Source organism: Schistocerca piceifrons, chromosome 8 (assembly GCF_021461385.2).
Source record: "Schistocerca piceifrons isolate TAMUIC-IGC-003096 chromosome 8, iqSchPice1.1, whole genome shotgun sequence".
NCBI lineage: Eukaryota > Metazoa > Arthropoda > Insecta > Orthoptera > Acrididae > Schistocerca > Schistocerca piceifrons.
The window spans coordinates 276,218,556-276,246,039 of NC_060145.1; the positions used below are offsets into that span (position 1 = coordinate 276,218,556).

The following is a 27,484-nucleotide window of genomic DNA, read 5'->3' on the forward strand; positions in this document are numbered from 1 at the left end:
ATTATTTACATTCCTAGCTTTCGGAACTTTGTTCCTTCATCAGGGAGGAGAGATGGGAAAAAAGGGAAGAAGGGAAAGTGGATTCAGTTACTCACAACCCAGGTTATGAAGCAACAGGGAAAGGTAAACAGGGAGGGTAGCAAGGATGGAGGCATGGCTGTCAGAGGGAAGCCAAAGATATTCTACTGTTAAGTGCTGTGCCAGCTTCAAACCACTACCTATCCCAACGCCCACCCGAAGATCTTCCAAAAACCTTGTTCCATATCATTCTCACCCATAATTACTTCACTTTTGAAGACCAGACCTACAAACAAAGCAGGGGAACAGCCATGGGAACCAGGATGGCTCCAGTCTATGCCAACCTCTTCACGGGGCGCATGGAGGAGGCTTTCCTGAAGACCCAACAGCTGCTTCCCCTGGCCTGGTATAGGTTTATAGATGACATCTTTGTAGTCTGGACTCATGGTGAAGAAACACTCCTTAATTTCCTCCATAACCTCAACTCCTTTTCGAATCTGAATTTCACCTGGTCCTTCTCCAAAACCCAAGCCATGTTCCTGGATGTTGACCTTCATCTTGTTGAAGCTCACATCCACACCTCTGTCCACATCAAACCCACAAACAAAAAACAGTACCTTCACTTTGATAGCTGCCATCCATTCCACATCAAACGCTCCCTTCCCTACAGCCTAGGTATTCATGGCAAACGTATCTGCTCCAGTGACGAATCCCTCAACAACTACACCAATAACCTGACCAGTGCTTTCCTCTCCCGCAACTATCCTGCAGACCTTGTCCACAAACAGATCTCCCGAGCAATACATTCCTCCCCGTCCAACAACAATGTTCCTACCCCCAGACCACACAGAAGCATCCCCCTTGTCACACAGTATTATCCTGGCCTCGATTACATCAACAAATTACTCCACCAGGGATATGACTTTCTCAAGTCAAGCCCTGAAATGAGATCATCCCTTGACAATATTCTCCCCACACCACCCAGAGTTGCCTTTCGTCGCCCCCCTAACCTCCGTAACATCCTTGTCAAACCCTACAATATTCCCAGACCACTTTGTCTACCCAGCGGTTCCTACCCCTGTAACCGACCCCGCTGCAAAACCTGCCCCATGCATCCCCCCACAACCACCTACTCCAGCGCTGCTACTGGTAAAACATACACAATTCAAGGCAGGGCCACATGTGAAACAACACATCATTTATCAGCTGACATGCCTGCACTGCACAGCCTTGTACATGGGTATGACGACAACTAAACTGGCTGAGCGCATGAACGGGCACAGACGAACTGTCTGCCTAGGAGATGTTCAATACCCAGTAGCAGAGCATGCCGTCCAGCATAATTCTAGGGACTTAGGAACCTGCCATTTGGCTTCTCCCACCCAACAAAAGTCCCTCGGAACTGCGGAGATGGGAACTTGCAGTCCAACACATCCTTTCATCCCACCATCCCCCTGGACTGAACCTACGTTAATCAACCTCACTCCCATTTACTCTTCAGTCTTCTCCTTTTTCCCTCTCCTCTTTAGCCATTCACGCATCTTTTCATCCTACATAGTTGTGTTTATCTTAATACTATATACCTCTTTACTTCTGTATGCATCCTCTTTGGTTTGAAGCTGGCACAGTACTTAACAGTAGAATATCTTTGGCTTCCCTCTGACAGCCATGCCTCCATCCTTGCTACCCTCCCTGTTTACCTTTCCCTGTTGCTTCATAATCTGGGTTGTGAGTAACTGAATCCACTTTCCTTTCTTCCCTTTTTTTCCCATCTCCCCTCCCTGATGAAGGAACAAAGTTCCGAAAGCTAGGAATGTAAATTTTCTGTTCTGTTTTGTGTAACTATCGGCTGTACTGAGCTGAGGTAAGTACTGGCCAGCCCCTCTATCTCTTTGTTAGTATTTGTTTCACATCTTTATATGAGATTTTCCATTCACCATTTCAGTGCAGTAATGTGTTCATTGTAAATAAGTATTGTAGTAGGTCTATTATATATTATTACCTTATAAATAATTTTTTTTTTAAATTTTAAATTCAGTGCATTAATGCGATCTTAGTAAATGAGTGTTGTAAAATGATCGTTTCATATAGTGCTAAAAAAAAAAAAAAAAGAAACAATCATTCCACTTGGGACCTGTGGAAGGTAAATTAGCTTATTTCTTTTAGTTGTAAATATTTGTCATGTATTATTGTTTTTCTGACATGTTCTACATCCTGGAGGACCACCTCACTACAGATCAATTGGAATGATAGTAAATCTAATCTAATCCATCCTCAGTACCGTACTTCCTACAAGAACAAAATCATGAAGTTTGAAGTATTCATAAAAGGAGTGGAGCTCATGTAATACTAGGTGCAGAAATCCAGCTGAAATACAAAATTGATAACATTGAGGGTATTTGGGGTAAATCTATAAGTTTATTGAAAACATAGTGAAATGGGAAGTAGAAGTGGTGTCCTTGTCAGAATAGGCAAGAAACTTGAATTTAACAAGATCATTTAGTTTAGTAGTAAATGGTAATTACTATAAAGTGATTGGTGGTTGTGCTAAAACACAAAGTAATTGGTGGTTGTGCCAAAACACTGCGTCAAACAATACTAAATAGTTTTCTGATTATTGTTTAGAACAGATAGTTTGGAAATACAATCATGACAGAAATGTAGTAGACCTATTGGCAATGAAAAGTAATGGTCTCTTTCAGGATGTCATGTTGAAACTGATATCAGTGGTCATAAAACTTATGCAACAACAGTGATTACTAAAATACAAAGAGCAACTAAAACAAGCAGAAAGATTTATATATTGATTAAAGTAATTAAAAAAAGTAGTAGTGTCATATCCCAAGAAGGAACATGAAACATTTAGCTCTTCACATCCCAAGAAGGAACTTGAAATATTTATCTCTCTGCAGGAGGATGCAGAGGAACTTTGGATTTGCAAGAATAGTTGACTAAGTGCTGGATAGACGTGTACCTAGTAGAAATAGTTAGTGATTGAGGGGCTGTCCATGAAATACAGTCTCTGTGAAGAAACTTCTAAAGAAACAGCAACTACTACACAATAGAAGTAAAACGAAAACATAGGGATACAGATAGAGGGACAATGAATGAAATAGGTATGGCTTTCAAAAGAGTATTGTATGAAGACATCAGCTATTCTCGTACCAATGTCTTATCGAAGGATCTTCTACAAAATCTAAGAAATTGGGTCATGTGTAAAGGCTCGCAGTATGAAGGCTATCAAAGGTAGTGTCTGGACCCTCATACATAACACAGGAACCAAAATTGAGAGTAGCAGTTCAAAAACAGAAATGCTAAGCTACATTTCCAAATACATCTTTGCGAAGGAGATACAGGAGTACTGCTCCAGTTTAATTCTCCGTCCACTCCTAAAATCAGTGGTAATGATATTAGTGCCAGTGGTGATGATAAATAGTTGAAATCACAGTTGACCTCTCATAACCACAACATAAACGAGGGGGGGACCCAAAAGTAACCGGAATCGTAATGCTGCACATCGTGTACTTGTAGTAGCAGGTTGCGCTGCCAGAGGATTGTAGTAGGAGCTCTGCTGAGTTATTCTGCCATGCGGCGTCACCCAACAGTGAGAAGTGTAGTTTCTTTGGCAGTTCTTTGAGTGTGCGTACAGTGCAGACATGACACGAGGCAATGGCTAGTTCTTACGAACAACGTGCAGCAGTGGAGATTTGTTTCTTGCTCGGCAAGAACGCAGCAGAAACTGTTACGATGATTCAGACAGCCTACAAAGACCATGCTCTTAGTAAAATGCAAGTGTACGAATGATTTTCTCAGTTTAAAAAGGGAGAAATGGTGGTTGAAGATCAGCCCCGTTCCAGTCGACCTTCAACTGCTTGAAGCAAAGACAACATCAGCAAAATCCGTGATCTCATCACTGAAGATCCACACAGGACAATCGACCAACTCTAGAACATGTCTGGGTTTTCCTGGAGCTCAATTCAGCGCATCTTGACTATTGATTTGGGGATGCGAAGAGTGGCAGCAAAATTCGTGCCGAAGCTTCTTATCGGAGATCAAAGGGATCGTCCATTCAAGCCTGTTTCGAAATGAAGGACGTGTTCGAAGATGATCCACATTTTTTCAACAAAATCATTACAGGTGATGAGTCATGGTGCTATGGGTACAATCCAGAAAGTAAACAACAGTCATCACAATGGAAGTCACTTGGCTCACCTCGACCAAAAAAAGCTCGACAAGTGAAATCAAATGTGAAAACAATGTTGATCTGTTTTTTTGACATCAAAGGGATCGTACACTTTGAATTTGTCCCTGAAAACGAGTCAGTAAACCAACAATTCTATTTGGAGGTTATGAAACGGCTTCGCAGAAGTTTGTTGCGAAAACGTCCGGCTTTGTGGGATTCCGGCGTGTGGTTCCTGCATCACGACAACGCTCCTGCGCACACGGCTCTCAGCATTCGCCAGCTTTTGGCCTCAACGAAGACGACTATCTTGACCCACGGCGCCCTATTTGCCGGACTTAGCACCCTCGGACTTCTTCCTATTCCCGAGGATGAAAAGAGACTTGAGGGGAATCATTTTGCGGATGTGGAATATGTAAAATGCAATGTCATGAAAGTGCTTGCAGGTATCAAAGAGGACAAATTTAAAAGGTGCTTCGAACACTGGAATGAACGTTTGGGCAAGTGTATTAATGTTAATGGAGAGTACTTCAAAGGAGAATAAGGTTGTATTTGAAAACAATAAAGTATATGCTTTCTAGAAAGAAATTCTGGTTATTTTTGGGTCCCCCCCTTGTATAGTTCACTTGAGCAAATAACTTCAACAAAGTGATGAGCAGCTCATTATTGAGAAATTGAGGTAGACTCTTTAGAGGAGGCTATTTTTCTTTTTTTTTTTGTGAAGGTGAGTACACATTTGGTGTAACAGAATGACTAAAATCAAGAAGATTGTCTGTCATATGTTATTTTAGAACTTCTAAGCTGATACTCACTTTAAGAGGATGAGTCTACTGAAATTAATCTTTTTGTGAATGATCTGGAGAATGCTCAGTTATTTACAAATAGTTGTGGTGCTGCTGAAGATCAACCTAGCGAGATAAGGGAAGAAGGTTCATCCTTTGTGATTCTACTCAGGTCCATGACATTAGCTTAGTTGGGAATACCCCACTTCTTTGTTCCAAAGCATCTTTGAAGATCTGTAGAGAGTAATCAAATATATTATCAGTGTACCTAGTTTTGGACTAAAAATTGTGAAGATTTGATTATTTTCAGACATGAAATAGAAAAAAAGAAAAAATATTGATATTCTCAAATAGTATTGTGCACCATCTTATCCTCACACATCATTCTGTCTGTCACTGGTGCCATCAGAGCTTATGTTTGATTCTATTGCAAAAAATATTTATTTCTTTTCTAAATGCACAAGTGCTTACAGTATTTCATAATAGTAATTGCTCTTTGCTGTGTCTTTCTTGATATAAGACTTGATCCAGGCAACACCTGTGACCAATCCTGCATCAGTCCCACCCTGTTAATATCATGACCCTATTAAGTGTTAATGCTTCCCTAGCATGGAATGTACAGCCCTGGTGGCACCCGCTACATATGATTGGTTGGTTGATTTGGGGTAGGGGACCAAACATAGAGGTCACTGGATTAGGGAAGGATGGGGAAGGAAGTCTGCCATGCCCTTTCAGAGGAACCATCCCGGCATTTGCCTGAAGCGATTTAGGGAAATCATGGAAAACCTAAATAATGATGACTGAACACGGGTTTGAACCATCGTCCTCCCAAGCGTGAGTGCAGTGTGCTAACCACTGCGCCCCCATGCTTGGTTGCTGCATATGGTGAATTACGTGACCAGTAGTAGTAGCTCCCTTTGAACTGCCACATTTCTACATCTACATTCTGCTAGCCACCAAGTGGTGTGTGGCACAGGGCACTATTCACACCAAAGTCATACCTCCCCCCTCCCTCCCCACCTCTGTTCCACTCGCAGGTCGCGCAAGGGAAAAATGACTGTCTGAACACCTCAGTACAAGCTCTAATTTCCCTTATCATTGAATGATGACCATTGCGTGATATGAAAGTTGGTGGTAATAATGTATGCTCTACATCCTTGGTGAAGATCAGATTTTGGAATTTAGTGAGCAGCCGCTTCTGTTTAGCACATTCTCTATCTGCAAGTGTGTCCCACTTCAAACTTTCTATGAGATTTGTAATGCTCTCGTGGTGGCTAAATATACCAGTCTCGAATCTTGCCGCTCTTCTTTGGTCCAGACGAACTAAAGTATTGTAAGCAATTTCCTTTGTTGTAGGACTGCATTGCTTCAGGATTATACCAATAAACCACAGTCTAGAGTTCGCCTTACCCGTTACTTGTGTAATCTGATTGTTCCATTTGAGTTCATTTCAAATAGTCACAACCAGCTACTTGATTGATGTTACCGCTTCCAAAGACTGGGCATTTATTTTGTACTCATACATTAATGAGGATGTTTGCTGTGTTATATTCAGTAGGTTTTACTTATTAATATTGAGAGATAACTGCCAGTCATTACACAGTGCGTTTATTTTCTACAAATCCTCTTTGATTTGTTCACAACTTTCGTGTGATACTACTTTCCTGTAGGCTAGAGCATCATCGGCAAACAGCCTAATGCCACTGTCAATACCATCAACCAGATCGTTTATGTGAATCGTAAAAAGCAGCAGACCTATTACGTTTCACTGGGACACACCTGATGTTACGCTTGTTTCTGTTGAAGTCTCCCCATTCAGGACGACATACTGCTCTCTGTTTGTTAGAAAACTTTCTTAGCATACATTATTATGGGATGTCAGTCAGAAGACTTTGTCAAGGAACTCTTACAGGATGTTCTAGGAGGAATGGTCAATATTCAGGGATATGACAGGAACACACATTTGAAGCAGCTAGTTCGTCAGCCCATATTTAGTGGACATACCTTAGACCTTGTAGCCATGAACAGGCTGGACCGTATGAATGGCATCATTATATAGATGGGGATTAGTGAGCGTGACTATGGTTATGAAAATCAATAAATCTGCCAAGAAGTCTAGGATGGTGTTTTGATAGAAAGAGAAGATAAGCAGTTGTTAGCATCTCACTTAGACAGTGAACTGCAATCATTTAATTCCTGTGTTATGGATCTGGAGGAATTATAGGCATAGTTTAAATAGATTGTAAATCTTGCTCTGGACAAATATGTGCCTAGTAAGTGGATTAATGACGGGAAATACCCACTGTGGTCGGGGGGGGGGGGGGGGGGGGGGGGGGAATGCTGAGGAAGCAAAGGCTGTTGCATTCTCGGTTCAAAAGAGAACAAGCAAATGACAACAGGCAAAAGATAGTAGAGAGTCATGTGTGTGTGTGTGTGTGTGTGTGTGAAAAGATCTATGCAGGAAGCATAAAATAACTACCACAGCACACCTTAGCAAAAGATCTGGCCAAGAACCCGAAAAAATTGTTGTCCTATGTAAAATCCCTCAGTGGATCTATGGCTTTCATCCAGTCACTCATTGACAGGTCTTGTGTGGTAGTTGAAGATTGTAAAACAAAAGCCAAAGTTAAGTTTTAAATTCTGTATTTAAGAGCAAAACAAAAGCTGAAGTTTTAAATTCTGTGTTTAAGAAATCGTTCACACTGGAGAATTGTACAAACATACTGTCATTTGATAATTGCACAGAGTCATGTATGAATGACGTAGTAAAAAGATGGGCTAGAATTTAGTGGTGCAAATTTCAGACGGAAAAAAGGAAGGGAAAAGGTGCTCAAATAAAGTAAAAAAAGGTACAAAAAGTGCGAGTTATCAACTAATTCAATGATTTCTCTTTCCTCTATTCTAGTTTATTGGAATACAAGCAAGTACATCAAATTATCACTCCTCAAAAGAAGGAAAGAACATGAAGCTGTTGTACTTTAGTACATTAAGGATCTCTACATTTTTAAAAGTCAGTCTTTTTCTGGTAGGAGATAGAATGTCTTTGTAGATGCTAAAGCTTTTTTGCCATCCACAGAAACCAATGGGGTGAACTTTGTATTCACTCAGAATGGCACATGTGGCAAATTCTTCGAAGTCTGTAGCCTCCTGAAGACAAGACTCAAGTTTGTGTTTGGCAAAACCATATAACAACTCCCTCTTTTTCTTTTGAGTCATCAGTCTTCTGTTGGGTTTGATGTGGCCCACCACGAATTACTCTCCTGTGCCAAACAGAGTAGCACTTGCAGCTCCTATGTCCTCACTTATTTGCTGGCTGTATTCCAATCTCTATCTTCCTCTACAGTTTTGCCCTTTAGTTCAATGGAAATCATTCCATGATGTCTTAACAGATCCTGTCCCTTCTCTTTGTCAGCATTTTCCACATATTCCTTTCTTCTCCATTTCTGCACAGAACCTTGTCATTCCTTACCTTATCAACCCACCTGATTTTCAACATTCATCTGTAACACCACACCTCAAATGCTTCAATTATCTTCTGTTCCATTTTTCTCCCACGCAATCTGAGGCGTCTTCTCACGGTTCGCATGGCTCCCTCCGTCGGAGGTTCGAGTCCGTCCTCTGGCATGGGTGTAAGTTAAGTTAAGTTAGATTAGTTAATGTGTAAGCCTAGGGACCGATGACCTCAGCAGTTTGGTCCCCTAGTCCTTACTACAAATTTCCATTTTTCCCGCAGTCCATATTTCACTACCATACAATGCTTATGTTAGATACTAGTAGACTTCTCTTAGCCAGGAATGCCTTTTTTGACAGTGCTAGTCTGCTTTTGATGTCCTCCTTGCTCCATCCATCACTGATTATTTTGCTGCCTAGATAGTAGAATTCCTTAACTTCATTTACTTTATGACCATCAATCCTGATGTTAAGTTTCTTGCTGTTCTCATTTCTGCCACTGCTCATACTTTTGTCTTTCTTCAATTTATTCACAGTCCATATTCTGTATTCATTAGACCGTTCATTCTATTCAGCAATTCATGTAGTTCATCTTCACTTTCACTAAGGATAGCAATGTCACCAGTGAACTGTATCATTGATATCCTCTCACCTTGAATTTTAATTTCACTTCTGAACCTTTTTTGCATTTCCACCGCTGGTTCTTTGATGTAGAGACTGAACAGTAGGGGCAAAAGTTTACATCCGTGTCTTACACCCTTTTTAATTTGAGCACTTCGTTCTTGGTCATCCCCTCTTATTATCCCCCCTTGGCTCTGTACATATTGTATATTACCAATCTCTCCCTGTAGCTTACCCCCATTTTTCTCAGAATTTCGAACATCTTGCACCATTTTACATTGTCGAACGCTTTTTCCAGGCTGACAAATCCCATTGACATGTCTTGATTTTTCTTCAGTCTTGCTTCCATTGTCAACCACACTGCCAGAATTGCCTCTCTAGTGCCTTTACCTTTCCTAAAGCCAAACTGATTGTCATCTAACACATCCTCAATTTTCTTTTCCATTTTCTGTATATTATTCTTGTCAGCAACTTAGATGCATGAGATGTTAGACTGATTCTGTGATAATTCTCACACTTGTCAGTTCTTGCAGTCTTTGGGATTGTGTGGATGATATTTTTCCGAAAGTCAGGTGGTATGTCCCCAGAATCATACATTCTACACACCAAAACGAGTAGTCATTTTGTTGCCAATTCCCCAAATGATTTTAGAAATTCTGGTGGAATGTTATCTATCCCTTCTGCCTTATTTGATCTTATCTATCCTCCAAAGTTCTCTTAAATTCTTATTGTAATTCTGGACCCCCTATCTCTTCTAAATTGACTCCTGTTTCTTCCTCTATCACATCAGACAAATCTTGCCCCTCATAGAGGCCTTCACCTATGCTCTCTTCTCTGCATTTATCAGTGGAATTCCCGTTGCACTTGTAATGCAAACTGCTTTTAATTTCACCGAAGGTTGTTTTAAGTTTCCCATACGCTGAGTCAGTTCTTCCGATGATCATTTATTTTTCAATTTCTTCCCGTTTTTCGTGCAGCCATTTCATCTCAGCTTCCCTGCACATCCTTTTTATCCCATTCCTCAGCAACTTGTATTTCTGTATTTCCCTAGATACTTTTGTACTTCCTTCTTTCATTGAACAGCTGAACTATTTCTTCTGTTACCCATGGTTTCTTCACAGTTACTTTCTTTGTACCTATGGTTTTCTTTCCAACTTCTGTGATTGCCCTTTTTAGAGATGTGCACTCCTCTTCAACTGTACTGCCCACTGAGCTGCTCCTTATTGCTGTATCTATAGCCTTAGAGAACTCCAAGTGTATCTCGTCATCCCTTAAGTATTTCCGTATCACAGTTCTTTGCACATTGATTCTTCCTGAGTAATCTCTTAAACTTCAGCCTACTCTTCATGACTAATACATCGTGATCCGAGTCTGTATCTGCTCCTGGATACATCTTACAATCCACTATCTGGTTTGTCTGACCATGGTGTAATCTAACTGAATTCTTCCCATATCTTACTTACCTACTTACTTACTTAACTTACTCCTTGGCGCTACAGCCCAGCCTTGGACTTTCTGATGATCACAGCCCAATCGTCACGATTTTCTGCTTGTTTCCTCCTTCTCCTGACTCCAATCTTTCTCAAATCATTTTCCACATCCCCCAGCCATTGTTTCCAGGGTCTCCCTTTGCTCCTTTTGCCACACGGGTTTCCTGTGTAAACCTTTTTGACAGCTTGATCCTCCGACATTCACTCTACGTGGCCCAGCCATCTCAGTCTGTTACACTTAATTTCAATCACCAACTCAGGATTTCTATACAGCTCTTCCAATTCATTGTTTCTCCTTATCCTCCATTGCCCCACCTCATACACAGCTCCAAAAATCTTTCTTCATCTTTTCCTCTCCAATCTTCTCAAGAGCTCTTCTTCTGCTACAGTCATTGTCCATGTTTCTGAGCCATACATTACCACTGGTCTTATGACTGTTCATAGACAATCTCCCTCGATTTTTTGCCCAGGCTACATGACTGAAGGATCGTGATCAGGGTCCAGTAAGCTCCGTTTCCTGCAGCAATCCTAGATTTTATTTCTTCTCTTATTCTGCTCTCCTCTGTAACCAGCCCTCCCAGGTATTGGAACTTCTCACATCTTTCATAATTGCCTCTGTTCAATGTAATATATTTCTCTTTAACAACAGCATTTTTCTTGGAAGCAAAGAGATACTGTGTTTTTGTGTTGTTTACTCTAAATCCCATCTGTTCTGCCTCCTTTTCCAGTCTGCCAAATCCTTCCTCCATTTCTTTCAAACTTCTAGACAGCATACACACATCATCGGCATAAGCTAGATTTTGGTGCATACAGTTAAACAGAGTGCCACCTCGGTTATCAATCTCCAACCTTTGCATCACTTCTCCAACACTATGTTGAAGAGTAGGGTGGATAATACATCACCCTGTCTTAACCCTTGGTTGACCTCAAATTCTTTAGAAAGTTTTCCTTGTACTTTTACCTGGCATTTTGTGGTGGTGAGGGTCATTTGTACCAATCTGATAAGTTTACTTGGAATTCCATCTCCATTAAGGTGTCATATAACTATTTCCTTTTAACACTATAATAGTCCTGTTTAAAGTCTACAAAAAGCTGGTGTACATCCACATTACATTCATAACACTTTTCCTTTATTTGCCTTATAATGAAGATCTGGTCAGTTGTTGATCTGCCCCATCGAAAACTGCACTGGTAGTCTCCGAGTACTTCTTCTGTAATTGGTGCAAGTCTCATAGCAATGACTTTGGCTAACACTTTGTACACCACACTGACTAAAGCAATACCACGAAATTTTTTCACAGTTTGCTTTGTCCTTATGAATCGGTCATATAATGCCCATGTTTCACTTGTCTGCCATCTCTTCCTTTTCCCATATTTCCACTATCAGCTGATGTACCAATCTTCTTAGATGTTCACCTCCACCCTTGATCATCACTGCTGAAATGTTGTCGTTACCTGGAGCCTTATTATTCCTTAGGCTTTTAATTGCCTTCCTAACTTTCTCTGTTGTTGGTATAGGTACAGGTCTTTCATTCTGCCATGGTTAGTCACCCTGTGTTTCATTTCCTTCCAGAACTTCTCTTTCTGTAGTGACATTCAGCAGCTCACTGAAATATTCAGCCCATCGGTCTAGAACGTGTTCTTCTCCTCCTATAAAATTTCCTTCTTTATCTCTGCAGAATACTGTATGTGGTTGGAAGCCTTTCTTCAGTTCCTGAACTCTCTTGTATAATTTTCTTACTTCTTGATCATTATACTCTTCTTCTAGCTCCGTTATCCATCTCCTCTCTAATTCTCGTTTCTTTCTTCTGCAAATCCTGTCTGCCTCTTTCCTTTTCTTCATGAATTCTTCTGTATTAGTTTAGATTAGATTCTTCCCATATCATCCTGCCTTTTCCAAGTATACCTCCTCCTCGTGTGATTCTTGAACAGTGTATTCGCTATTACTACCTGAAATTTGTTACAGAACTCAGTTAGTCTTTCACCTCTCTCATTCCGTGTCTTGAGCCCATATTCTCCAGTAACCCTTTCTTCTACTCCTTCCCCTACAACTGCATTCCAGGTCCCCATGATTGTTAGGTTCTCATCTATCTGTATGTGCTGTATTACACTTTCAATATCCTAATGTTTTGTTGTTGTGGTCTTCAGTCCAGAGACTGGTTTGGTGCAGCTCTCCATGCTACTCTATCCTGTGCAAGCTTCTTCATCTCCCAGTACCTACTGCAACCTACATCCTTCTGAATCTGTTTAGTGTATTCATCTCTTGGTCTCCCTCAATGATTTTTACCCTCCAGGCTGCCCTCCAGTATTAAATTGGTGATCCCTTGGTGCCTCAGAATATGTCCTACCAAGCGATCCCTTCTGCTGGTCAAGTTGTGCCACAAATTTCTCTTCTCCCCAATTCTATTCAATACCTCCTCATTAGTTATGTGATCTACCCATCCAATCTTCAGCATTCTTCTGTAGCACCACATTTCAAAAGTTTCTATTCTCTTCTTATCTAAACTATTTATTGTCCACTTTTTTTCCATACATGGCTACACTCCATACAAATACTTTCAGAAACGACTTCCTGACACTTAAATCTATACTCGATATTAACAAATTTCTCTTCTTCAGAAACGCTTTCCTTGCCATTGCCAGTCTACATTTTATATCTTCTCTACTTCGACCATCATAGGTTATTTTGGTCCCCAAATAGCAAAACTCCTTCACTACTTTAAGTGTCTCATTTCCTAATCTAATTCTCTCAGCATCACCTGATTTAATTCGACTACGTTCCATTATCCTCGTTTTGCTTTTGTTGATGTTCATCGTATATCCTCCTTTCAACACACTGTCCATTTCGTTCAGCTGCTCTTCCAGGTCCTTTGCTGTCTCTGACAGAATTACAATGTCATTGGCGAACCTCAAAGTTTTTATTTCTTCTCCATGGATTTTAATTCCAATTCCAAATTTTTCTTTTGTTTCCTTTACTGCTTGCTCAATATACAGATTGAATAACATCGGGGAGAGGCTACAACCCTATCTTACTCCCTTCCCAACCACTACTTCCCTTTCATGTCCCTGGACTCTTATAACTGCCATCTGGTTTATGTACAAATTGTAAATAACCTTTCACTCCCTGTATTTTACCCCTGCCACCTTCAGAATTTGAAAGAGAGTACTCCAGTCAACATTGTCAAAAGCTTTCTCTAAGTCTACAAATTCTAGAAACATAGGTTTGCCTTTCCTTAATCTATTTTCTAAGATCAGTCGTAGGGTCAGTATTGCCTCACGTGTACCAACATTTCTATGGAATCCAAACTGATCTTCCCCGAGGTCGGCTTCTACCAGTTTTTCCATTTGTCTGTAAAGAATTCATGCTAGTATTTTGCAGCTGTGGCTTATTAAACTGATAGTTCGGTAATTTTCACATCTGTCAACACCTGCTTTCTTTGGGATTCGAATTATTATATTCTTCTTGAAGTCTGATGGTATTTCGCCTGTCTCATACATCTTGCTCACCAGATGGAAGAGTTTTGTCAAGGCTGGCTCTCCCAAGGCTATCAGTAGCTCTAATGGAATGTTGTCTACTCCCGGGGCCTTGTTTCGACGTAGATGTTTCAGTGCTCTGTCAAACTCTTCACATAGTATCATATCTCCCACTTCATCTTCATCTACATCCTCTTCCATAATATTGTCCTGAGGAACATTGCCCTTGTATAGACCCTCTATATACTCCTTCCACCTTTCTGCCTTCCCTTCTTTGCTTAGAACTGAGTTTCCATCTGAGCTCTTGATATTCATGCAAGTGATTGTCTCTTCTCCAAAGGTCTCTTTAATTTTCATGTAGGCAGTATCTATCTTACCCCTAGTGATATACGCTTCTACATCTTTACATTTGTCCTCTAGCCATCCCTTCTTAGCCATTTTGCACTTCCTGTTGATCTCATTTTTGAGACATTTGTTTTCCCTTTTGCTTGCTTCATTTACTGCATTTTCGTATTTTCTCCTTTCATCAATTAAATTCAATATCTCTTCTGTTACCCAAGAATTTCTATTAGCCCTCGTCTTTTTACCTACTTGATCCTCTGCTGCCTTCACTATTTCATCTTTCAAAGCTACCCATTCTTCTTCTACTGTATTTCTTTCTCTCATTCTTGTCAATCATTTCTTAATGCTCTCCCTGAAACTCTGTACAATCTCTGGTTGTGTCAGTTTATCCAGGTCCCATCTCCTTAAATTCCTACCCTTTTTACAGTTTCTTCAGTTTTAATCTACAGTTCATAACCAATAGATTGTGGTCAGAGTCCACATCTGTCCCTGGAAATGTCTTACAGTTTAAAACCTGGTTCCTAACCACACATTTGTCTAGCCTCTGAACAGATATCCCTCCATTGTGGTTGCACCTTTGGTATGGCTACCTGTATCGCTGAGGCACACAAGCCTCCCCACCAATGGCAAGGTCCATGGTTCATGGGGGGGTGGCAATATCCTCATATACTTTCTCTATTTCTTCATCTCCCTCATGGAAGTAGAAATATCACGTTGTTTTTCCTTTTGCAGACCTTGTTGTTCTAATCATTCAATAGCTGCAGTTAGGTACTTGTTACTATGGACACAATATAGTTCTGTATGCAAATTATGTATTTTCTCTGGGAATAGAAGTTGCTGTGCCTTGGAAATTGCACCTGCATTGGCTGGATCCAAAGAAAGCATAACCTCTCCAGTTTTGTCAAAATTCTCACACAGCATAGCAGTACACTCAATCCAAGATCCCCAACAAGTAATGACCGGGAAATTTGGAAGGGGCAGGCCAGTGGTTTTCCTGTAGGCAACAACACAACTCAACAACACTACTCAGAGCTTTCAGTAGAATCTTATTCAGGGCAGAGATAAATTGATTTGTGATGTCATATTTGTTCCTTATGGATTCACAAATCCTGTGAAGTGGATGAAGCAAGCATGTCACATGCTTCAACTTAGGAAATAAAGGTTTAAATTGGTTAACAGCTGAAACCGTGCATGAAACGTGGTCTGTAACCACAAGAAGTAGTTTTTCAAACTCGATACCAGTAGACCAGAGTTTTTGGGCAGGATTCCATAACTGATTGCATTACTTTACAGGCATTTACTTTCTTTCCTCCTAAGGGGAAAACTAAAATGCTCAAAACATATCTTTCCATTGAGTCTACGGTTTCATCCACAATGATTCCCACTTCCGATCATAGCACAAACACAGCAACCTGAGGAGATGTTAATTGAAACTTGAATACTTTATATTGCTTAGAAACCTTATAGAATAAATTGGAATGAAACTTAAAAGAAAAAAAAGGGGATTATGGGCATGGTTTGGGGGAAAAAAGGATAAAGGTCCCAAAAAGAGAAAAATGTATGTGAAAAAATGCCTCTTTCCACAACTAGAATTAAGATGTTACACTGCGTTGTATTTAAAAACAGTTTTAATCAACCATAAGAAAAATAGTGCCCACCCAAAAATGCTAACCCTGGTAATAAGTGTCACTGGCGTAGAGAAACAACCATAAGAGTTGGAAACAAATAAGTCACCAAGTCCAGCTGGAATCCCAGTTTGGTTTTATAAAAAGTACTCTATGGCATTGGCCTCTTACTTAGCTTGCATTTATTGTGAATCTCTCACCCAGCCCAAAGTCCCAAGTGACTGCAAAAAAGTGCAGGATTATATACGGAGGATCAAAGAACAGACACACAAAATTACAGACCAATATTCTTGACATTGGTTTGCTGCAGAATTCCAAAACATATTCTGAGTTTGAATATAATAAATTTCCTTGAGACCAAAAAGTGATGTTCACAAATCAACATGGTTTTAGAAAGCATTGCTTATGTGGATCTCAGCTTACCCTTTTCTCACATGATATCCTGTGAACTGTCGAAGGGCAACAGGCAGATTCCATATTTCTAGATTTCCAAAAAGTGTTTGACACGGTACCCCAGGTGCATACTGTTAACGAAGGTATGAGCTGCAGTATAAGTTCCCAGGTGTGTGAGTGGCTGAAAGACTTTTTAAGTAATGGAACACAGTACGTTGTTCTTGACGGCGAGTGTTTATCAGAGACAATGGTATTGTTATGCATGCCCCAGAGAAGTGTGGTAGGACTGCTGTTATTTTCTATATAAATAAATAATCTGGTGGACAAGGTATGGGAAGATGTTGAAGGTAGGATGATACAAAATGGCTTAGACAAAATTTGTAGTTGGTGTAATGAATGGCAGCTACGTTTAAATGTAGAAAAATGCAAGTTAATGTGTTTGAGTAGGAAAAACAAACTCTTAATTGTCAGATAGAGCGTTAGTAGTATTCTGCTTGAGACAGTTGCATTGTTTAAATATCTGGGTGTAATGTTGCAGACTGATATGAAATAGAATGGGAATGTGAGGCTTGTAGTAGGAAAGGCAAATGATCAACTTTGGCTTATTGGGAGAATTCTAAGAAAATGTGATTCATCTGTAAAGGAAACCACACATAGTTTGCTAGTGTGACCTATTCTTGACTAATGTTATAGTGTTTGTGATTCACACCAGAACTAGTTAAAGGGAGACACTGAAGCAATGTAGAGACGGTCCGTAGATTTGTTACCAGTACGTTCGAACAATATGAAATGTTCTGGAGATGGAGATGCTTCAGGAACTGAAATGGTAATCCATGGAGGGAAGGTAACATTCTTTTCACGGAACACTACTGAGAAAATGAAGAGAACCTGGATTTGAAGCTGACTGCAGAATGATCCTACTGCTGTTTAAAGACCATGAAGATAAGATACGAGAATTTAGGACTCTTACGGAGGCACAAAGACAGTCATTTTTCCCTCGCTCCATCTGTGAATGGAGCAGGTAATGTAACGACTGGTAGTGGTACAGGGTAGCCTTCACTCGTAGCTTGTGAAATATGGATCATGATGTAGATTGTAAGGGTGCAAATTCACATGGTGGTGAACGGGTGTTGGTGATATGCACCCTTACTACTCAATTGAGATTTCAAAATTGTTTGTGTTGTGGTGTTCATAGAAATATATATATAAGGCTGAGTGTTGAACCACAGAAGACTATGTTTAAGTAATAACAGTTATAGATGAAAAAAATTATGTCCTGTTCAGTTTGGTATGGTGATTTGTTTTGGAGATATTCTGGAGGCACCAGATGGCTGCTCATGACATCAGAGCAGGCAGGGGCTCTAGAGTATGCATAGCTCTATCCAGTGTGAAGTACTGTGATCGTGGGACTTGGTAACTGGGGAGAACTGAATTTGACCCAGAACCATAATGAGAGTCTGTTCTTGTTGTTTGTCGATTGTATGAAGTTACTGCCGATCAGAAATTAAACCAATTTGTAATTGGGATAATAAATCCTGTTTGTGAACCTACCATCATCTGTTGCTGTGTAATTTAATAGGAACAGTCTGGTGGAAGGTGAGGTTCCTCCAAAACAATTAAGAAGATTGCTTCAAGAAGGATAGAACCCTTGCAAGATATAGAAGCAAATACTTCATACGGACATGTGTCCTATTCCAAAGGTTTCCCAGATATACAGGGTGAAAAGTATTTAACCCGACAAACTCTGGAAGGTTGTAGGGGACATAAAAACAAATATTTTTCCCTAATGTCATTTTTCCTATGAGGATTATTTAAACCGGTGGAAGCCGTGTTACGCTCTTCAGTTGTTAGAGGGCATATTATGCTCTTCAGTTGTAGGCAACTGCTGTCCACTAGTGTAGTAGTGCATTGTCTCTGTTTACTAATGGAGTGATACACCTGGAGTGAGTACACTGATATGGTTGGTGCGTATTACGTAGCGCACCACAACGGACGAGCTGCACAGCAGGTTTATCAACAACAATATCCTAATCGCCGTATCTCACATCATACGACCTTTGCTACTGTGTACCAACATCTGCATGAGACTGGGTCATTTAGCAGATTACCTGGATAGGGACGCCGTCGCACGGTGAGAACGCTGCAATTTGAGGAAGCTATCTTGTAGCATGTGAAGTGGGATCCTTCAATCAGCACTTGTGCAATTGCACGTAACATGGGGACTTATCAGACGAATGTAAGAACAGTCCTTCGAGTGCAACTGTCACGTCCATTTCACCTGCAGTGTGTTCACAACCTGGAACCAGTTGATTATCCACCCAGAGCACTGATTTCGCAGTGGTACGTGGGACAGTGTGAAATGCATCCTACATTTCCATCCTCTGTGTTGTTTACCAATGAAGCAACGTTCGGGCATGATGGAGTCTTTGACATGCACAATTCGCATATATGGAGTGAGGATAACACACATGCCACACACCGAGCGAGGTGGCGCAGTGGTTAGCACACTGGACTCGCATTCGGGAGGACGACGGTTCAATCCCGTCTCCAGCCATCCTGATTTAGGTTTTCCGTGATTTCCCTAAATTGTTTCAGGCAAATGCCGGGATGGTTCCTTTGAAAGGGCATGGCATTTCCTTCCCAATCCTTCCCTAACCCGAGCTTGCACTCCGTCTCTAATGACCTCGCTGTCGACAGGACGTTAAACGTGAACCACCACCACCACACATGCCACAGTTACTAGCGCTCATCAACTGCGGTTCTTCATTAATGTGTGGTCGGTGCTGTTGGGGACTGTTTAATTGGACAGTATCTGCTGCCTAGGCCATTAAATAGCAAGCACTATTACAATTTTCTCGCCAGAGCGTTGCCGGAATTGCTGGAAGACGTCCCGCTCCCTACAAGACAATGCATGTTATTCCAACATGATGGGGCGCTGGCACATTTCAGTCATCGTGTGCGTCAATTCTTGGACCAACGGTTCCCAGAAACGTGGATTGGCAGAGGTGGTCCTGTACCATGGCCTGCTCGATTCCCAGATATGTCCCCTCTGGATTTTTTTGTGTGGGGAGAGATGCACAACCCTGTTTATGCAACTCCTGTTGCATCAGAAGAGGATCTGGTTGCCTGGATAGTAGTAGCAGCAGGAACAATTCAGGATACTCCTGGGGTTTCTGCCTGTGTCAGACAGAACATGATCTGACGGTGTAACCTTTGTTTACATGTCAATGGAGGCATTTTTGAAAATGTTCTGTAATTGAAATTGGTTTGTGTTAATGTGTTGTCTCTTGTTCATAAAAAAATGGAAAAGTGTTTGTTGGTTTAATTAATTTGCCGCCAGAGAAATCTTCCTCTACTGGTTTAAATACTCCTCATAGGTAAAAAATGACATTAGGGAAAAATATTTGTTTTGATGTCCCCTACAACCTCCCAGAGTTTGTCGGTTTAAATACTTTTCTCCCTGTTGAACACATTTAACAAACATTTGTGTTTGGGCTAGTGGTGCACACATATGTGTGTTTCACACCCAACATCTTTAATGTTTTATTCTAGCCCAGTCTCTTTACTCAGGATGTTTTTCTGCCATTAAACTAGCCTGTTTAATGTGCAATTGTTCATGGTGTATTGTGAATGAATTAATACAAGGAACTTGAGAGTGCATCAGAGAAAAGCATCGGTTAAGAGTGTTTGTACATGTGCTGGATGAAATGCCACGTGTCTGCACTAATGGAGAATATGCTTATATGGTGTATGTTTGGGTTTTGTGCTGGTTGTGCTCCTACTGCTGTCGAAGAATACCGTTAGTGCTTTCGAATTCCTGATTGTAGGGTGTTTACCATACCAGAGTTTCCAGCACATTGCATGAAAAGTTTTTTTCCAAGTTCCCATATTTCTTCTGACATGCATAGTTCAACAGCAAAGTGTAAGAACAGCAACATGTTGTGGAAATGGTGCAGCTTAGTTCTACTACCAACACACACAGACTTTCTGCACATATCAATGTATCACGAACACATGTATGCCGAAATTATGTCATAATCTTCACACTGCTGACAGTGCCTCACAACTTCAATTATGTTGCTGGTTAAATGACAGTCGTCATTTACTTCCATTAATACTGTTCACTAATGGAGTCATGTTTACATGGAATAGAATCAACAACACACATAATAATCAAAGATGGTCACAGGAAAACCACATGCTACATTTGAAACCATTTACCTAGTTCAGTTTTTGATCAGTGTTTGTTGTGGCATGATAGGTGACTTGTTGATGCAGGTGACAATTATTGAGCTATATGAAATAAAATTGTCATAACTTCCAAATAGTTTGTGTTAGGACATTCAAACTGCACAGTTGGCTGTGGGGCATGATGGAAATTAGTATGCTCATGTATGGTTTGGTTTAGTGATGAAGCCCACTTTCATTTGAATGGGTTTGTCAATAAGCGAAATTGGCATTTTTGGGGTACTGAGAATCTGCATTTCATGATTGAGAAGTTTCTTCACTCTTAATGGGTGACTGTGTGATGTGCAGTGTCCAGTCACGGAATAATTAATGTGATATTCCTTGATGCCACAATAACTACTGAATAGTACCTGAAGGTTTTGGAAGATGATTTCTGTGAGTTTGACAAAATGTGGTTCATGTAAGACAGAACTTGACCCATCAAAGCAAGAGAGATTTGATGTTCTGGGGGAGCACTCTGGGGACCACATTCTGGCTCTGGGATACCCAGAGGCCACTGGCATGGGCCTTGATTTGCCACCATATTCTCTGGATCTGAACACTTGCAACTACTTTTTGTGGGGCTATATTACAGACATGGTGTACATCAAGAACCCCAAACCTATTGCTGAGCTTAAAACAGCCGTTCAGGAGGTTATCGACAGCATCGATGTTCCGACATTTCAGCAAGACGTGCAGAATTTCACTGTTCGACTGTGCCACATCATTGTCAATGATTGCAAGCATATTGAACGTGCCATAAGCTAAGTCCGAATATCTGTAGTGACGTTTACGTGGTGAATAAAGTGTGTGGACACCGAAGTTTTAACTATTTTACGTTTCTTTTCATGCATTTAAATAATTGTCCCTCTTTTTTTAAGTCCATTCGTTTTAGAAGAGTGAATGATGTAACAGAGTTACTTGCTGTTTTTGGAAAATTCATTTGTTGAATACCTTGAGGATGTTCCTTTGGTCACGTGGATTGAAATGTACTTTCAGCATGATGAGGCCCACTCCACATTTTATGAGACGTTTGAGGGAATATCTCAACTGCATTTACCCTATTTGGTGGACTTGTCATTTTAGTACAATTAACTGGCCACCACGATTGCCAGATCTTATGCCATTAGATTAGAGTTGGATGAAATCTGAAGCGTACAAGCGAAAGGTGAATAAGCTGGATGAACTGCTTGGTCACTTCATGGACACTGTGCTACCCTCATTAGGGAACATGCAGAGCTAAAAAGACAACCAACACTTTTCTCAAGCACACAAATGCATTGAAGTTCACAGCGGAATATTCAAACACTTATTGTAATGTGGCATATACAATAATGCCCAGAGCTGAAAGTGTTAGAATATGTATTTTTCAATTGGTACTTTTTAAAATGCATGTTGTAATGTTTACTAACTCTTTTACATTTATAAACCTTGGAATGTTTGAATAATACAGAAAATAAATCACAGTGTACTACAATAAAAGTGTTCTACTTGGAAACCATTCATGACAGGCATATTTCCATATCAAATTTTTTGCTTCGAATGATCGTTCCTGTTATATCCTTGAACAATTCCTCATAGGACACCCTGTATTTCATCCCACTTAGGAAACTGGGCCCTAACCCATTTGCTTGTGAGGATGTATGAATGATAGTAATGAAAATGATTCACACTTTACATAATATAAAGATATTGCTTGCTAGATGTTATGATGATGTTATAGTATTTAGTCTGAAGACTGGTTTGATGCATATGTCCTTGCTAGTCTGTTCCCTACAAGCCCGTTAATCTTTGCAGAACCTCAGCAATCTGTGAATCTGTGAGCTACTGCTTCCCTTTCATATCCATTGATTCTTATAACTGCAGTGTGCTTCTGTACAAGTTGTAGATAAACATGCTCACTGTGTATTATCTTTGCTATATTGAGAGAATTTTCCATTCAACATTGCCAAAAGCTTTCTATGAACTGACAAGTCCAGTGACTGCAGTTTTAACTTCTAAGGCAATAGACACCCCTATAATAAAAGACACACCTTTGTGATAAAATACGTCTTTTGGAAAGTGAGACATGTAACGTAAATTAAACTGGATTCCAAGAGGTCTACATGCAACTTAGTGACCCAGTTGTTATCATCCAAAATGTTGCTTTGTCACTGTAGATTATGTTCTACTTTTACTTTGCTTATGAAATTATTATTCAGTTTCACATTTTTGTCAGTTAGATAACACCATAAAGAATGCCATAGCATGCACAAAATGTATTTAAAGAAACAGAAATAGGATAACTAAACAAGAACCCTCAGAATAAAAGTATTTTGGAAAATACAAATATTAATGCTGTAGAAAAGTTCTTTTAGAACTCATGAATTAAAGGAGACCACTCATTGAAAAGCAGAAGCATTGAGTTGTTGATAGACACACTCAAAAGGAGGAAAATTTTCTGCCTTTCAGAGTTATCCTTTGGCAAATTAGAGTAAACACACACACACACACACACACACACACACACACACACACACACACACACACACACACTCTCCGCTCTGCCCCACATGGTGCTGGCTGGACTAACAGTGCCAATGCTTTGTTCCTCAGGATATGGATTGGTTGTGGTATCGGTTGTGCCAAGTGGGGTTGGTAGGGGGAGAGGAAGAGGGAGGCAGGATGCTGGGAGAGGGACTGCGGGTGGTTGGATAGCAGCTTGAAAGGAAGCAATGGTTTGCTGGCTAGGAGTGCAGCAGGGAGGGCTGGAGAGTTATAAGCTACGCATGTAATCAACGATTGAAGAGGCCAGTGAGGAATGCACAGTGAAGACAGTGGGGGGGGGGGGGGGCTTGAATTGAGTGGGGGTGACAGGAAGGAGGAAGGGTAAACTGTTGGATCGAGTGTGCGGGGACAGAGTTTGCTCAGGATGACTACAGGAATGGAGGATGTGTTGTGAGAATTCTGCTTAATAGATCAGGGGTCCACTACACACAGCAAGCGGCTGGATGGGTAGGGGGGTGCTGTGTGGAGGGGACTGGGCAGGTTATTATGCCAGAAGGTCTCGGGAAAATACAGAAAGGGCATCATTCTAAAAGGGTGCAGCAAAAGCTAGACCTGGGCACAACGGGTATTGTAGTTCTGAATGGTTGTAGCTGTGTTGGAAAATAACTGGAGCTCCAGGTGCCAATAGAAAGCACTGAAATGAAACTTACTGGCAGATTAAAACTGTGTGCCGGACCGAGACTCGAACTCCTTTCTTTCAGGAGTGCTAGTCCTGCAAGGTTCGCAGCAGAGCTTCTGTAAAGTTTGGAAGGTAGGATACGATTTACTGGTGAAAGTAAAGCTGTGAGGACGGGGCGTGAGTCGTGCTTGGGTAGCTCAGTCGGTAGAGCACTTGCCCGCGAAAAGCAAAGGTCCCGAGTTCGAATCTCGGTCCGGCATGACACCATCTGCCAGGAAGTTTCATATCAGCGCACACTCTGCTGCAGAGTGAAAATCTCATTCTAGAAAGCACTGAAGCTCAACTTGTTGTACTTATGGAAAGCTGGCTAAAGGTGGAAATAAGGTCAGCTGAAGTCTACAGATGACCTCACCATAGTGGTGAAGTATTTATTGTTGTCAGAAGTAGTTTACCTTGCAATGAAATTGAAGTAGATAGTTTCTGTGAGTTAGTATGGGTGGAGATTATACTTGACAATCAGAAAAAATTAATAACTGATTCCTTTTGCTGACCCCCTCGCCCCCTTCCTCCTGCCTCAGGTGATACACCTGCTGAACATTTCCAAAAACACTTGAGTCCCAATTCAGATAGATATGCCACTCACCCAACTATAGTTGGTGGTGACCATAAGCTACCCACAATACGTTGGCAAAAATATAAATTTAATGTTGGTGGTAGGCATAAAACATTGTCCAAAATCATAATGAATGTGTACTCAGAAAATTATTTTGATCTATTAGTTCAGGAGCCCACTCTAAATATAAGTGTCTGTGAAAATTTACTTGACATATTAGCAGCAAATAATGCTGAGCAAATAGGGAATATCATGATGGATACAGGGATTAATGACCACAAGGTTGTTGTAGCAAGACTGATTGCCTTAACATCCAAACTCATCAAAAATAAATGCAAAATTCACCAGTTTAAAAAAGCAGATAAAAATTTACATGATGCCTTCCTAAGAGACAGTCTCCACTCCTTCTAGTCTGACTATGTAAACATAGACCAGACATAGTTTAAATTCAGATAAATAGTATCAACAGTAATTGAGAGATAAATATCAAACAAGTTAAGAAGAGGCGGTACTGATCTCCCATGGTACACAAAACGGATCAGAACACTGTTACAGAAGCAACAAAAAAGTTTGTAAAACTGAAAAGAACAGAAAACCCTCAAAATCGACGAAGTTTACAGAAGCTAGAAATTTAGCTTTAATTTCAGTGCGAGATGCTTTTAACAGTTTCCACAATAAAACTGTGTCTCGAAACCTGGCAGAAAATCCACTAATCCAGATTGTATACCAGTCATGTTCCTTTCAAAGTATGCTGATACAATAGCTTCATACTTAGCAACCACATACAGCAGCTCACCTGTTGACAGATCCATACCTAAAGCCTGCAAAATTGCATAAGTCACACCAATACCCAAAGAAGGAAGTAGGAGTAATTTGCTGAATTACATACCCATATTGCTAACGTCAATTTACAGTAGGTTTTGGAACATACAGTGTGCTCGAACATTATGAATTACCTCGAAGAAAAGGTTTTATTGACAAGCAGCCAACACAGTTTCAGGAAATATCATTCTTATGAAGTAATGAGTGCTATTGCAGGGGTCATCAAATTGATTCCATATTTGCAGAAGACTTTTGACACCATTCCTCACAAGTGAAAATTGGGTGCTTATGGAGTATTGTCTCAGTTGTATGATTGGATTCTTCATTTCCTGTCATAAAGTTCACAGTTCTTAGTAAATGATGGAAAGTATAGAGTAAAACAAAAGTTATGTCTGGCATTCCCAAGGAAGTGTTATAGACCCACATTAACAATGTAGAAGACAATCTGAGCAGTCCACTTAGATTGTCTGCAGATGATGCTGTCATTTACCATCTTGTGAAGTCATCAGATGATCAAAACCTACTGCAAACTGATTTAGACAAGATATCTGTATGGTGCAAAAAGTGACATTTGGCTCTAAATAATGAAAAGTGTGAAATTATCCACATGAGTACCAGAAGGAATCCACTAAATTTTGGTTACACGATAAATGACACATATCTAAAGGCTGTCAGTTCAATTAAATACTTAGGGGTTATAATTACAGGTAACTTAAACTGGAATGATCACATGGTAATGTTTTGAGAAAAGCAAATCAAAGGCTGCAATTTATTGACAGACCACTTAGAAAAGACAACAGGATTACTAAAGAGACAGCTTACATACACCTGGCCACCCTCTTTGTAGTACTGCAGTGTGGTGTTGGATCTGCATCAATTAGGATTGATGGAGGACATTGAAAAAGTTCAAAAAAGGGCAGCGCATTTTGTATTGTTGTGAAACAGAGGAGGGAGTGCCATATGGAGTATCAAGTGAAATATGTGAGTGGATTGAGGACTTTTTGGTAGGGAGTATGCAGCATGTTATATAAGCTGGAGCATCATTGTCATATGTAGAAGTAACTTTGGATGTGCCCCAGACAAATGTGTTGGGACCCTTGCTGTTCATGTTGCATATCAATGACTGTGTAGACAATATTAATAGTAACCTCAGACTTTTTGCAGATGAGAGCAGTTATCTATAATGAAGTACTGTCTGAAAGAAGCTGCATAAATAGTCAGTCAGATCTTGATAAGATTTCATAGTGGTGCAAATATTGGCAACTTGCTTTAAATGTTCAAAAATGTAAAATTGTGCACTTCACAAAGTGGCTATAATATTACTGAGTCACTGCTGGAATTGCCCAACTCTTATTATGAATACTTGAGTGTAACACTCTGTGGGGATATAAAATGGAATGATCACATAGGCCCAGTTGTGGGTACAGTGGGTGGTAGACTTTGGTGTATTGGTAGAATACTGGGGAAGTGCAGTCAGTCTACAAAGGAGATTGGTTACTAACTGCTTGTGTGACCTGTTCTAGAATACTGCTCAAGTATGTGGGACCTGTACCAAATAGTACTAACAGGGATATTGAACATATACAGAGGAGGGTAGCACAAATGGTCACAGGTTTGTTTGACCCCATGGGAGAGTATCACTGACATGCTGAAAGAACTGAACTGGCGGACTTTTGAAGATAGATGTAAAATGTCCCAAGAAGTTTCAAGAACTGGCTGTATATGATGACCCCAGGAGTATACTATAACATCATACATATTGCACACATAGGGACAAGACTAGAATAATTACTGCACACACAGAGACATTCAGACAATCATTCTTCCTACACTCCATACGTAAATGGAATGGTAAGAAATCCTAATAACCAGTACAATGGAGCATTCCCTCTGACATGCACTTCACAATGGTTTGCAGAGTATAAATGTAGATGTAGATATAGATATGATATGCAAATAGGGATGCCAGTCATTAAAACAAAGGTGTTCTTCATTGTGGCAGGATCTCCTCATGAAATTTCAATACTAACTTTCTCCTCAGAGAGTGAAAGTGTTTTGTTGTCACTCACGTACATAAAGGGAAATGATCACTGTAATAAAATAAGAGAAATCAGAACTCGCACAGAAAGATTTAAGTGTTTGTTTTTCCCGCATACTTTTCGAGGGTGGAGATGTAGAGAAATAGCTTGAAGGTGATTCAGTGAACCCTCTGACAGGCACTTAATTGTGAATTCCAGAGGAATCTTATAGATTTAGATGTAGATGTAGATTTACGTCTATG

At 40.4% G+C, this 27,484-nt stretch overlaps 1 protein-coding gene and 1 non-coding gene across 5 annotated transcripts in view; both read left to right on the forward strand.

Annotated features, from left to right (window-relative positions):
• Window positions 1-27,484, forward strand: part of LOC124712001 (guided entry of tail-anchored proteins factor 1-like) — a 123,808-nt gene that overhangs the window by 12,964 nt on the left and 83,360 nt on the right. The gene's annotated exons all lie outside the window — the stretch shown is intronic.
• Window positions 23,954-24,028, forward strand: Trnar-gcg. Its single transcript has one exon. It is a non-coding gene; the product is annotated as a tRNA-Arg (tRNA).